Raw genomic sequence first — 12,572 nt, 5'->3', positions numbered from 1 at the left:
CTTAAAATTGACAATGAAGATATTGAAGTTATGGATAGTTTCTGCCTTTTGGATTGACTACCAGCAGTAAAGGAATCAGCAGCAAGAAACACACCATAGACTAGCAGTTTGTAGAACAGCAATGAAAGCCATGGAAAATATATTCAAATGCTGTAATGTGTCCATACCTACAAAGATCAAAATTGTGCAAGCAATGATTTTCCCTGTGACACTCTATGGAAATGAAAAGTGGACTTTGAGATAGCAGGACAGAAAGCATTGATACTTTCGAACTTGGTGTTAGAGAAGACTCATGAGAATACCATGGATAGCGAAGAAAACAAATGGATTATTGAATACATCAATCCAGAGTTCTCACTCAAGGAACAAACGCCTAGACTGAAATATTGGGCATGTTATTCAAATATCCAGTTTCTCTGAGATGTCCAAAACGCTGGGGAAGGTAGAAGGAAAGAAAACAAGCAGCAGCAAAGTGGATGTGCTTGATTAGTGGTAATGGGTGCACCACTGAAAGACTTGAAGGCCAGACTTGAAGGGCCAGACAGATCATCCTATGTGGTTGCTCAGAGTCAACACTTGATAGCACATAATAAGTTAATCAACCAATCAATCAGTCAGTCACTCAACTATTTAACTCCGGAAAGCCCAGTTAGACTCTTTCTTCAAGTCTTTCTTCTAAGGTATAAAGTATAATTGAACAACTATCATTATGAAAGCCTGCCACTTGTTCTTGTCAGTTTAGCTACCCACTCACACAATACACATCTTGATTCAGACCATCAATATGTCAAGTCCAGCATCACCAGCCCTGTGTGGTGCTGTTTTCCAGATTTTCAGGGTATAGTTGTTCTAATCCTACCTGAAGAAGCCTGTGACTGAACTTAGGATCTTTTTCATGCAAAACGTAAGCGCCACTCATAGCTATAACTCCTCCTGTCATTGCTGCATACGGTCCCATTACTTACTGTAAATAAAAGATCACTCTGATTTTTGTAACAGGGCAGTTCTCATTGTAGCTTTGGCACACTGCACTTAAGTGTGTTCAGTATTTTCTGAAAGGATACTGTTGTGTGTTCAATTATAGAGAAAAATACAGGGGGGATGCCATGAATGAAATCCCTAAACTCAACCCCTTAACACCTCTATGGTTTCTGCATAAATATCCATAACCAGTCACTAAGGGAATTAGGCCAGTAGTTCCTGTGGACCTTATAATTCAAGCAATAGTTCCTTGCCAAGTCTTTCACAGCTGATCTGGAAAACCTCAATATTTACAGTTCCACACAAGAAGAATTTATATTTTTTGAAGAGTAGCCCTCTGTGCATAAAACACAGAGTCCTGCTAGCAATTTCTCACCTGTTGGTGTGTGACGTGACTGTTCATGGATACGGTCATCCAAGCTGCTGCCATTCAGCATTATTTGTTAACACTCCATTCAGTGCCTACATTCCATTCACTGAAGTATGGATCACAGGTCCCTAAATCAGGAGCCAGGAGAATGGAAGTTTCTTGATTAACTGTCCATAGCATTTAGCATGCAGTTATTTGAACTTGTGCCTCAAACACAACTGGTTACTATGGTGCTGTATAAATAAATAACATATTTATGCGTCTGGAAAGGAGTAGATCGGCTAAGAGACAACCTCATTGGACTATATGAAGAGATTTCAACCTGATATTTCAGTTTACGAACAATAACATAGACATTCTGGCCAGCAGATGGCATTGTCGCTTCATTATATATAGACACAGACACTCACACACACATCTAAAAGCAATATATCTAAACATTGATAAACTTTTTCAAAAATTTCATTTTGAACAGATGCAGCCTAAAACAAGACAGGCCCACTTTTAAGAATTCCTTGAATACTTCAAAAGCACTAAAGACACGGCTGGTCTGATATTTGGTATCATAGCAAACACCAAAAACTATGAAAGAGCAAATTTTGCCAATAATAATAATAATAATAATAATTATTATTATTATTATTATTATTATTATTATATTACTGCGCTGTTGTCTATTCAAGATCATTTCTCTTTAAGGAGCAATATTTTAAAATATACCTGAAGATCATGGTTTTCTTTGGGCTGAAGTACTGCAACTGTCCTCAGCCAGTTAATAACTTTGTTTATAGACTGAGAGAGGAATCATTGGGTTAACCATGTTATGGGAATAATCTTTTCTTGCTAGGAAAGGAGCTGTCCAAGAGATGAACAAAACCAACCCCAGATCTCATTACTTTATTCTTTAGAAAGCAGGTCATCTTTCATTCATTTGAAACACCTGGACATAAATATGCCAATTGCATGAAGGTAGTTGTTCAATACCCTCTTTATGTGGAGTCAAAATAAATCTTCCCCACCAAAAAGTTATTAAATAGTTCAACATAAACTATTGTTTGAAGAGGAGAAACAAGTAGATCCTTTAGTTTGAGCATATTGCACAAACCTAAGATCGTTGTTCTCTATGACAAGATAAAGAGAATGGGCTTTGTTATCTACAGTACAGCATTTCTCATTTCTTTCTAGAACTTGCTTTTCTGTTGTTCATGTTTGAATTTTTTAATGATTAATTGATCATGCAGACTAACAGTTCTGATAGTGAAAGATTCTGTATACTGTATATATAAAGTGCCTGGTTGTGCTTCTTGGACGTAGAGTAAGCAAGAATATAAAAAAAATAATTTCTCAACCATTTTCCTCCATTCTATGGAAAACCAGTTTTAATTACAAACCCAGAAATAAGCTCTTCGATGCTTTCCAGGCAAGATGATGAGATACTTTAAAGTTATTTTATAAAAACAGACTTCTGGGGAAGAAATGGTGGACTGAAGATGACTCCATGAAAAATGGAGAGCCGGCAAGTAAACTGGCTCTTTGATAATTCCTCTCTGGACAAGGAGAGGACTTGAGATTGTCCACAAGTGCTGTAGACAGTTGCTTCTCATGAGGAAACCACAAGATAGCGGTCTCCGGTTTAGAGCTCTGGGAGACCAGGGAATAGCCATCAAATTGTGGTCACTGCCTTTGAAAGGACACTAAGTTTGCATACTTCTTTTTCTAATCACTTTTGGAAACTGCTTGTTAACTGAAGTTTCCCTTCAATCCTTAGCAAAATAATGTTTTAACTACAAAAACTTGGAAAAATTTTTTGGGAATAAACAGCAAAAAGGTGATTACAACTTTGACTTTAGAACATTACAAATGGACTAAGGGTCCAGGTAAATTTGAAATAAGACTTTGGAATTAATTATAAAGAATCCTTTCCATGGGAAAATGCTTTTGTTTTGAATTCTTAAAAAAAAAAAGATAAGACTTTAAAAATTGCACATTAGAGGGAACTAGAGGGAACTAAAGATCATAATTAAAGCAGAAGAACACTCAAACTCAACTCACAATTACAAAATGAAGCAAAATATTTTAACATTGGATGTATTGAAGGAAATTTTTGAACAATGGACCCAGAAGTTAATTTTAATAGTGTTGTCCTCTATACATAGACTGTATTTAAAAGATGTTATGAAAGAGGATCAAGTTTTACCTGACAAGATCAAGAATGATTTGAAAGTGGATTTAAAAATGATGGGCTACAAAGGATGACATGGAAAAAGATGTTACACTGGACATACAAAAGAAACTGGCTGATGTCTTAATAATTAAAGGGATATACAAATAACAAACCAAGAGAGTGACCTGGATAATTTTCTTATATTGAATTTACAAAAGAGGCTTGTTAAAGTTTTGAAGAATACTGTCCTTACTCATGACAAATACTGTGAGAAGGGACAAAGAAAAAATGAAAAGAAATCAAGTTCTATGACATTATTTGATGAGATTAAAGATCATTAGAAGTAAAAGGAAGGAATTTAAAGTTGGCTTATTTGTCAAGGTTAAAACAGATATGTGTTATCTCTGGTAACCCTTACTGGACTTTTGCTGACATCAGGACTGAAATGATGAGGTTTTATGGATTTGTTTCTAGATAAGAGATGGGATACGGGAAGAAGAGATCATTTGTTGTATTTTATTTATTTATTTATTAATTAGATTTTTATCATTGATTACTACTAAAATTACTGATTACAACTAAAATTAAAACAAATTTTAAGAGAGGGTGATTAAGTACTAAAATTGTTTATACTTTTACCATGAATATATAATTTCTTTACATATTTCTTTTTTTCTTTACTATATTCTTATTTTTTCTTTCTTTTCTATTTTGTCTTTCTATTTTTTTTTCTTTTTTCTTTCTTTTCTGCATCTTTTCTTTTTTCTTTTTTAGCTTTTACTGTTGTAGTTGTAATCTGGCAGCTATACAAATCGAATGAATGAAAATTACTATTAAAAAAATAAAGTTCTTTTCTAAAATGATGTTTTAGTTTGATTTTGAAAGGGCTAATCTAGTCCATAAAATCAGAGCAAAGTAGGGAATAGTCTTGACAATCCATTACCCTGTGAACTGGATTTTGGTGCTAACTGTTCAAATAATTTCTTGGTGCTGTGTTTTGTTTTTCCTCAACCATTATTTTATTCCTGGGGCAGCCTGACAAATTTCTGGAGCTCTTCCATTAACTGCATTTCTTTCTGGGAAGGAAAGATAAGCCTATTCCTGTCTGGGAAAACAATGATCAAATCAAAGTGTTGTGCTTGAACTTCTTTTAAAATGTAATTATTTAGCAAAAGCAAGAGAGGGAGTATAATTTATTCCATCTCTATTTTTTTATTTAAAGCCCAGTAACAAAGACGATCTAGAGTGTTGACACCAGTTGCTTTCTGTAGGGCTTTTCTTAATGCCATTGTATTAAGGACTTTCATTGTCCTTATACTCCATCCATTACCAATGCTCCTAAGGAAGTTAGCCTGTGCAGCCATACCATTATCCACTGAACCCATAAATGTCCCTGCAAAACACTGTGAACTCTTATCTTGGGTTAGAAGCCAAGCTGAGCGAATCTAAAACCTGTCTAGTGAGCAAAAGTTGTGGAGCTAATAGGAAGGTTTAGCAATTCAGGGTATTCCTGCAGCACCAAATGAAGAACCAATGAAGTAGTAGACAGCATTTTCTCACTTTCTGAAGTCCGGTGTCACAATAATCAATAACTACTTATTTTATACTTTCATAAAGAATTTATATCCTACCTCAACCATCCAGTTGCTTCTTTTCCTTTTTTCTCTCCTGGCATTGTCCATGCTCAATATTTTACAGTTCCAGTACGCACAGAATGATTAAAAATCCTTACAGATAGATCCAGCCTTAAATAGTGAGATTCATGTACTTTCCAGCTCAGAAGGGACCCCTCGTATGAAATGGTTTTTATATAATCGTTTTATATACAGTCAATCTCCCTCTTGCTTCATTTTGATCCTTGCTCAGTTCTATTTATCAGATTTGCAAAAGAAATTCGAAAAAAAGCTGTTGTTTGGGTTGCTGTTCAGTTTTGTTTGTGATAAAATTCTGAGCATAAAACCAAGCTTTATTCCTTGTAAAATTAAATAACACTCACATATAAAGAAAAGAGAGAATTATCTCAAAGAAATGCTTAAATTGAGTAGGAGGATAAAAAAAAATCTCAGTAGTAAGAGGACAGCTGCAAATTTAAATAATCAAAATAGAGTGAGAAAGATGCTATAAAAATATAAATATCTGCTTTTTAAAGCGACTGCATTTTTTGGTATTCATTCCCAGTTTACATAATTAGAGGGATAATATTAACAATTCACTGAACAAGATAAGCACTCCAGGGGATCAGAAGAGGAGTTAATTGTTTCGTAAATTAAGTGAAGTTTAACACATTGCATTTATATATTTATTTATTATAAACCATTTATTAGGGTATAGTTTACAAATAAATAAATAATCAGCTTTAAATAAAATGAACTTTCAAGGAAGAGATGACTCACCTGTTTATCTAGCATGGATTAAACAGTAATGATAAGACCCAGTGAGACCCCTCTCTCTCTCTCTCTCTCTCTCTCTCTCTCTCTCTCTCTCTCAAATTCATATCCTGCTGCAATCATAGACGACTTTTGGTGGCTCACAATAATAAATTAAACACAATAATCAATCAAACAAAAATCTTACAAATGCATTAAAACGTCCCCAAACAATACATAGTGCCAGACCCCAAAAGCCTTCTGGAAAAGCTCTGTTTTCAACTTCTTCCTGAAGGTTGATAATAGTGGAAACAGGTGGACTTGCAATGGGAGGCCATTCCAGACAGCCAGTTCCAACCTCCTGAAAACAGGGAACAACAAGCTGCTTCCCATGGAAGAATCAAAGTGGTTGGGCTGATTCTAACTGAGAGATATGGTCCTGCAGGTAACCTGGTGTCAGGCCATAGAAAGCTTTTAAAACCTGAAAGCTAATAAGAAGCTAGTACAGGGGCTGCAAGCCAGGTGTAAGGTGCCCTACTGATATACCTGTGAGCACCCAGGCCATTGCATGCTCTATCAACTGAAACTTTAGGGTGGTCTTCAAAGGCAGTTCCAAGTAGAACACATTGCAATAGTCTAATCTGGTGGTGTTGAGGTCTGAACTGCTAGTCAGGTCCTCCTGTCCCAAATATGGCCTCCACCTGCTGATCCATCAGGAGCTGTGATTTGAGGGGAACCTCCAAGTCACAGTCATGCTCTTTCAGGGCTCTGCAACCCCATCCAGAGCATTTTCCAAGAGGCCAAGGCAAAACACAAGAAAGTTGTGACACAGAGGTGCATCATCAGGACCTCTAAGGACCTGTAAAACAGGGTTTCCTAAACTTTTTGTCATCACATCTCCCTTTACTGTAATCTTAATGTACACACCTCCCTAAAAATCCAAACATCAAATGAACAGAAATGAACAATGAAAACAATAAAATGGAACTTTGGGAAAGGTGGATTTCTTGTAACAATGTACTAAAAGGTTCTTCACACCTCCCCTGGCCTTTGCTGCACCTCCCCAAGGGAGATACACCTCACAGTTTGAGAAACTCTGCTCTAAAGCCTTTAAGAGCCATGGAGTCAGCCAGCCATGGAGGTCAGCCAGTGGTGACCTCTAAATGTTTTTAGTACACTTGTTGCTCATGTGTAGTGATGGCCAAAGCTCTGTATCTCTCAAGAATAACCTAGCATTGACCAATTGGGACAAATTGGAGAACATAATAAATTGAAAGCCATTCTGTAGAACTGAGATTCTGTGGCAGGAAGACAAGCTGGATTGGAAGGAGGGAAAAATCATTCTGATCAAAATACAAAGGCAATAGATAGATTATTTATTGGCCATGGGGAGTCTTAGGACATTTTTGAGTAGATAGCTCAATGACCTGTTTTGTAGAGCTTATAAAAGACTGTCTATTTATAGCTTGAAACAAAATGAGTGTGGAGTGGGTAGAAGAAAAGAAAAGAAAAGAAAAGAAAAGAAAAGAAAAGAAAAGAAAAGAAAAGAAAAGAAAAAAGTGAATTAACCATATAGCAATTTCTAACTTGGAATATGTACTGAATGTAAACCTTTCTGAAAGCAAATGAAGAAGATTAGGTGGAACAAGAAAAAAAATACTGTTCCTTTACATCTGCAACCCTATGATCCTGAGCCCTGTTGAATAGAAGCTACCAGCTAGAATAGATTGTGTTTCAAAGCGTTTCCCTTCAGGCATATCTAGACCTTAATGGATGCTTCATACCAAAGGCCTGAGGCTACTGAGATAATTTTTTTTTCTAAATGTATCAACTCAGAGTCACTTGTTTGAGATGGGTGCCTATATAAGTTGAATGATTGAATAAATAAAATAAATAAACTTATTTAAAATGTGAATTTAGAAATTCTAATTAAATGTTCCTCAGTTAACCAAAAGTGTCCTGCTGTGATTTTGTTCTTTCAAGAGACAAAATTACAAAACAAGGATGATGATTTTTCTTTGCTGCTGGCTGTGCCCTTGCAGCATTAGGTATGTTCCCCACCTTGAGTTATTTATAAAAATAATAAAGGCAGGATAAAAAAATATTTTAAAAAAATTCCCTAAATTTTATCAGTAATAAGTGACACCAAAGTACACTTTTGGGATATATGATATCTAAATTTTGGAAAAACTGGTTTTCACTTCATTTAAACAAAGATTACCTATAACATGAATATCGATCTATTTAATTCATGAATAGTCTCAGTAACTTGTATTGATGTTTATATTTTAAAATGTACTTATTTTATATATGTAATAGAATATTATACTTCTCAGTTTTGTAGGTGAAGTTTCTAATCTGTCCGTTCTATCTATGATCATTGTGCTTTTATTTTCTGATATTTAGTATATGGATGGAACACTTCGCTGTATTCATGATATATGTACTTATAAATGATATAATGATATACATAGAAGAGGGGGCTCTAATTCATGAAAGTTATGCCACAATATATCTGTTAGTCAGTAAGCTGCCTTAAGAGTTTTTAATCCTTCCACTTTTAAGACTGTTTATTTGCCTGACAGCAATTATATTATCCTGTTTCAATAAAAAATAAGTTTATTCAGGGATTTAAGAAGAAATATTATGAAATATATTTTGGGGGAGTTGTGTGCAGTCCTGGCTCTTTTTGCATTTATAGTACCTATAAAAATCTCACTTTTGTCTGACTTTTAATTGTTAATTTTAGTACTTTTACTTGTGTATTTGTGTTCTGCATTTTACTTATTGTTAGCTGTCATGAATGCTCACTCTGCTAAAAAAATCCAGATAAATAGAATAAATAAATGATATGAAACTATGCCAACTGAAGGTTTTCATAATAATAGCAAGCTCTTGAGTTTCCAAAAGCTTTTGAGTTTCCATCTTTACTCACACAAGATATTTAGAAACCAAAAGGAGCAAAGTAGTAGAAGAGAAAAGCTGATGTTCAAGCCGTCTAGAACAAATTACATTCTTGGAGTGACAGAAAGTCTCCAAGCAAGAAATTGGTCTTCACAGTCCGTAGATGGTGTTGGGTTACTCAGGGATTTTCTCAAAGCTTGCTAGGAAGAAGCAACAAACACTGAAGTGTTGGACCTCCATTTTTGGAAATATAAAATACAGCTACAGTATTTCAGCTGTTTCTACCTGTCATGTTCACTGTTTCAACGTGCACTGTACATCGTAACGTTTCACATGCCATGGCGCTGACACGCGTTTCTGTTTGGGAGGGAGCTGCTGTGAAACCTTGTACCAAGCTCTGTATCTGTGTTCATTACAATGGAATGTGTTTGGGTTATGTGCTCTGTTCAAGGACTTTTCCTGCAGACCATCAGAAGCCGTTAGGAGCACCTGGGATTGTGAACTTGGGAAGATTCTACGGGGGGACGGATCTCATTTGCACCGAGGGTTTTTAGTTTGCCTTTGGCGCACTTTTATCATTCTCAGCTTTCTTTGTGATCCTGAATACTATTCTTTAATAAATCAGATATCTTTGAATTCCTCCTCATGAGTCTGAGAGTGTTTTAGAATAGGCATTCATTACATAAAGCTGAGGATCACCAAAGTTTACCGTTAGCTCCTACCAAGATCAGTTTCTTGTGAGGGAAAATAGTTAACAATGGCCGAGTCCAAGTTCACGACTGGGGGACTTGAGGAGCCGGCTAGCTTGATGCCCAAGTCAACAGTCAAGAGCGGAGAACTGAGCCTCACCCCAGGACCTTCAGATTTCCAGCAGGATTCAAGTTCCAGCCCTGAGGTGGAGGAATCTGACGGTGGGGGAGAACCAGAGCAACCGGCACCCAGCGAATCGCCCGCAGAGTTGATCACCTGGGATGAAATGGGAGAACCCCAGCCAGGGACGTCCCAGGCATCCTGGAAGTATCGGTTCCCGCTGACCCCAGATGTAGAATCTACCACGGTATCAACGGAGAGACAGCCTAACACGTGAGGGAGGGAGGAATCTCAAACCCCTGAAAGGCTAAGAGTGGTGGAGGCCAAAATAGAATCAATGGAGTACATGTTAAGAAACCTGTCTCTATCATTGGGGGGGCAGGAGAGGCACGACGGAGGTCCCAGCTTCACGCAACCATCCCCCATCCTCCCACCCGGACCGTCGGTGGAGCGGGGCCAGAGACAGCTCCGGGATGAATCTCCACCCTGCAGAGCTCAATCACCAGTGTCCCCACCCCAAAAAGGGAGAACTACTGTAACCTTGGGCCCAACCACTCAAGCAGCCGCCGGTTCCGCTCCAACAGGAGTGGGGGTGAGAGACTTTTCTGTCAAGTTTGATGGGGATCCAACCAAGTTATCTTTCTTTCTAACCAATGCTAAAAGTTACATGAGGCAGTTTGGAGCATACTTCCCTTCCGAAGAGGCTAAGATAACTGCCATTGCCACCAAGTTGAAGGGTCGAGCGGCTGACTGGTATGTTCAATTAAGTGAGTGGGACTCCCCTGAACTTGAGTGTTTCGAGGACTTCATGGGGGTGTTAAAGCTGCATTTTGAGGATCCTCTGGCCAAAGCAAGAGCTAAGAAGGCGCTGAAGGATCTTACCCAGGGCCAGCTGTCTGTAGCTGATTACGCCCTGGAGTTTAAGGCTTTAGCTGGGAAAATCCCTGACTGGTTGCAGTCAACCTTAATAGAACGGTTTAAAGAGGGACGCAACTGGGACGTCCTACGGTGGGCGTTGTGTAGAGACGACCCAGAGTATGAATGGATCTGGCTGGCTGGCAAGGCGGAGCACGCCCAGCATACCCAGCATTCAGGCATTCATTACACTACCTTTGTGGGATGCGTAGATTTCTTGGCAAAGAGAAAGTGGAATTCAGGAATCTAGTAATTGTTGGTTTTTTAAATGGCTCCCTAGGAAGATTTTGTGCTGTGCCTAACACCACCTTGATTTCATTCAAGAACATATCTGGGCTGCAGGGAGTGCCTAATCTAGTTTATTCTCAGAAGCTCCTTTCAATGAATAATCACAGTTCTGAGGGATTTACAGCATGATCCCACAAGCAATCCTCACTTAAGACTCTGAGATCTTTATACATAAGAAGAAGGGGATATAGTTTAGTCCAGGAAGCATAAAAAGGAACACTTTAAGTCAATCCTTTAAGCTAACACATTCATTTTTTGTGAGATTTCAAAAACTTGAATATATTTAATTGAACTGAAAGTCTACAGAGATTTATATTTGTATTATTTTGCAGCAACGCTTGACTACATTGCTGAACACCTAGGTCTTTAAGGCTCAGGAAAATATTGATATTTTGTTAATAAATTATGAGTCAAGCTAGGCATTTTTGAATAAGTTACTGCAGGTATTTATATTTTAATTTACATACTCCATTTAACTGATGTAAGTATCTTAAAAAGGCCAATGCTAAAACATTTTAGGGGGCTGTTATGGCCACTGTGAGGATGTCTCTTAGGGATCATATGGCATTTTTCAGACATTCCTCTCCAAAGATGAAAATTAATGTTTGTCCATAGGGAACGAGAATTGCCTTCTGCTCCTTTGGGTTATGGAAATAGGACAAAAGCAGTCTTTAAAGGATCCAAATATATTTCATTCTCCAGATACAAATAAATAATTTTCTTGTTTAAATCCCAAGAGATAAAGAGATGAAATAAAATGTTTACAATATTCCCCCACCCCAGTACAAAAGAATGGGTGGCAATAGTGTTACTGTCACACAATTTCACCATCTCAATTTCTTCCTTTCTTCTTTCCCATAACCCTACTCTGTTTTAATTTGGCTGCTGCTTCTGAATTCCAGGTCAGTCTGTAATAAGGCCTCACTCATAGTCATTGATATAATAATCATTGATGAGAAATAATCATTGATGAGTAGGCTGACCTGGCATGTATCACTGAAGCTAGCTGGGTCTGGAAGGTGGGGTAGACCTTCTGGAAATATACCCAGCTGGGTCATGGATATGGCATCAACTGAGATCCCAGGGCAGGGTGGAGATGTGGCGATAGTCATCTAGGAATCATTTACAGCCTTCAGGGACGCTACACCACAGGTCACCAGATGTGAGACCCTGTTCATTAAGTTGGGCTCTAGGGATCAGTTGGTATTGCTCCTGTTATACCAGCCTCCCTGCTGAATAGGAACCTGCCTGCCTGAACTCCTTGACTCCATTTCTGGGTTGGCAATGGAGTTCCCCAAGCATACAATTTTGGGAGACTTCAATCTGCCTTTTCTAGGAGTGGGGTCTGAGGTGGCTCAGGAGTTCATGGCACTATGATGACCATGGGCCTATCCCAGATCATCCAGAGCCCAACATAGGACAGTGGCCATACATCAAATCTGGTGTTTCTGTTGGAGCAGTGGCTATGTGATCTGAAATTGGGGGAAGTAAGATATCAATCTGGAAGTGAAATATCAATCTGTGTTCCTTACTACATTTTATAGAGATACTCTTGAATCTTTCAAGTAGAGCTAGTGAACAGACTGTCAGCCCTACAGGGTAGACAGACCCAGAAATTGACTTCAAGGATGATGAGAACAGGCTTATTGAGACAGGCTATAGCAAGGGAATCTTGTAAGTCGGTCTGTTTCCTTTCCTTCCCTCTTACACCCCAGGGAGTCATGGAGGAGAGGGCCTGAGTATTTCTAGGATTTTCCTGCCTCCCAGGCTTAAC

This window comes from Candoia aspera, chromosome 4 (genome assembly GCF_035149785.1).
Source record: "Candoia aspera isolate rCanAsp1 chromosome 4, rCanAsp1.hap2, whole genome shotgun sequence".
In the NCBI taxonomy this organism is placed as follows: domain Eukaryota; kingdom Metazoa; phylum Chordata; class Lepidosauria; order Squamata; family Boidae; genus Candoia; species Candoia aspera.
This window is presented reverse-complemented; position numbering follows the sequence as displayed.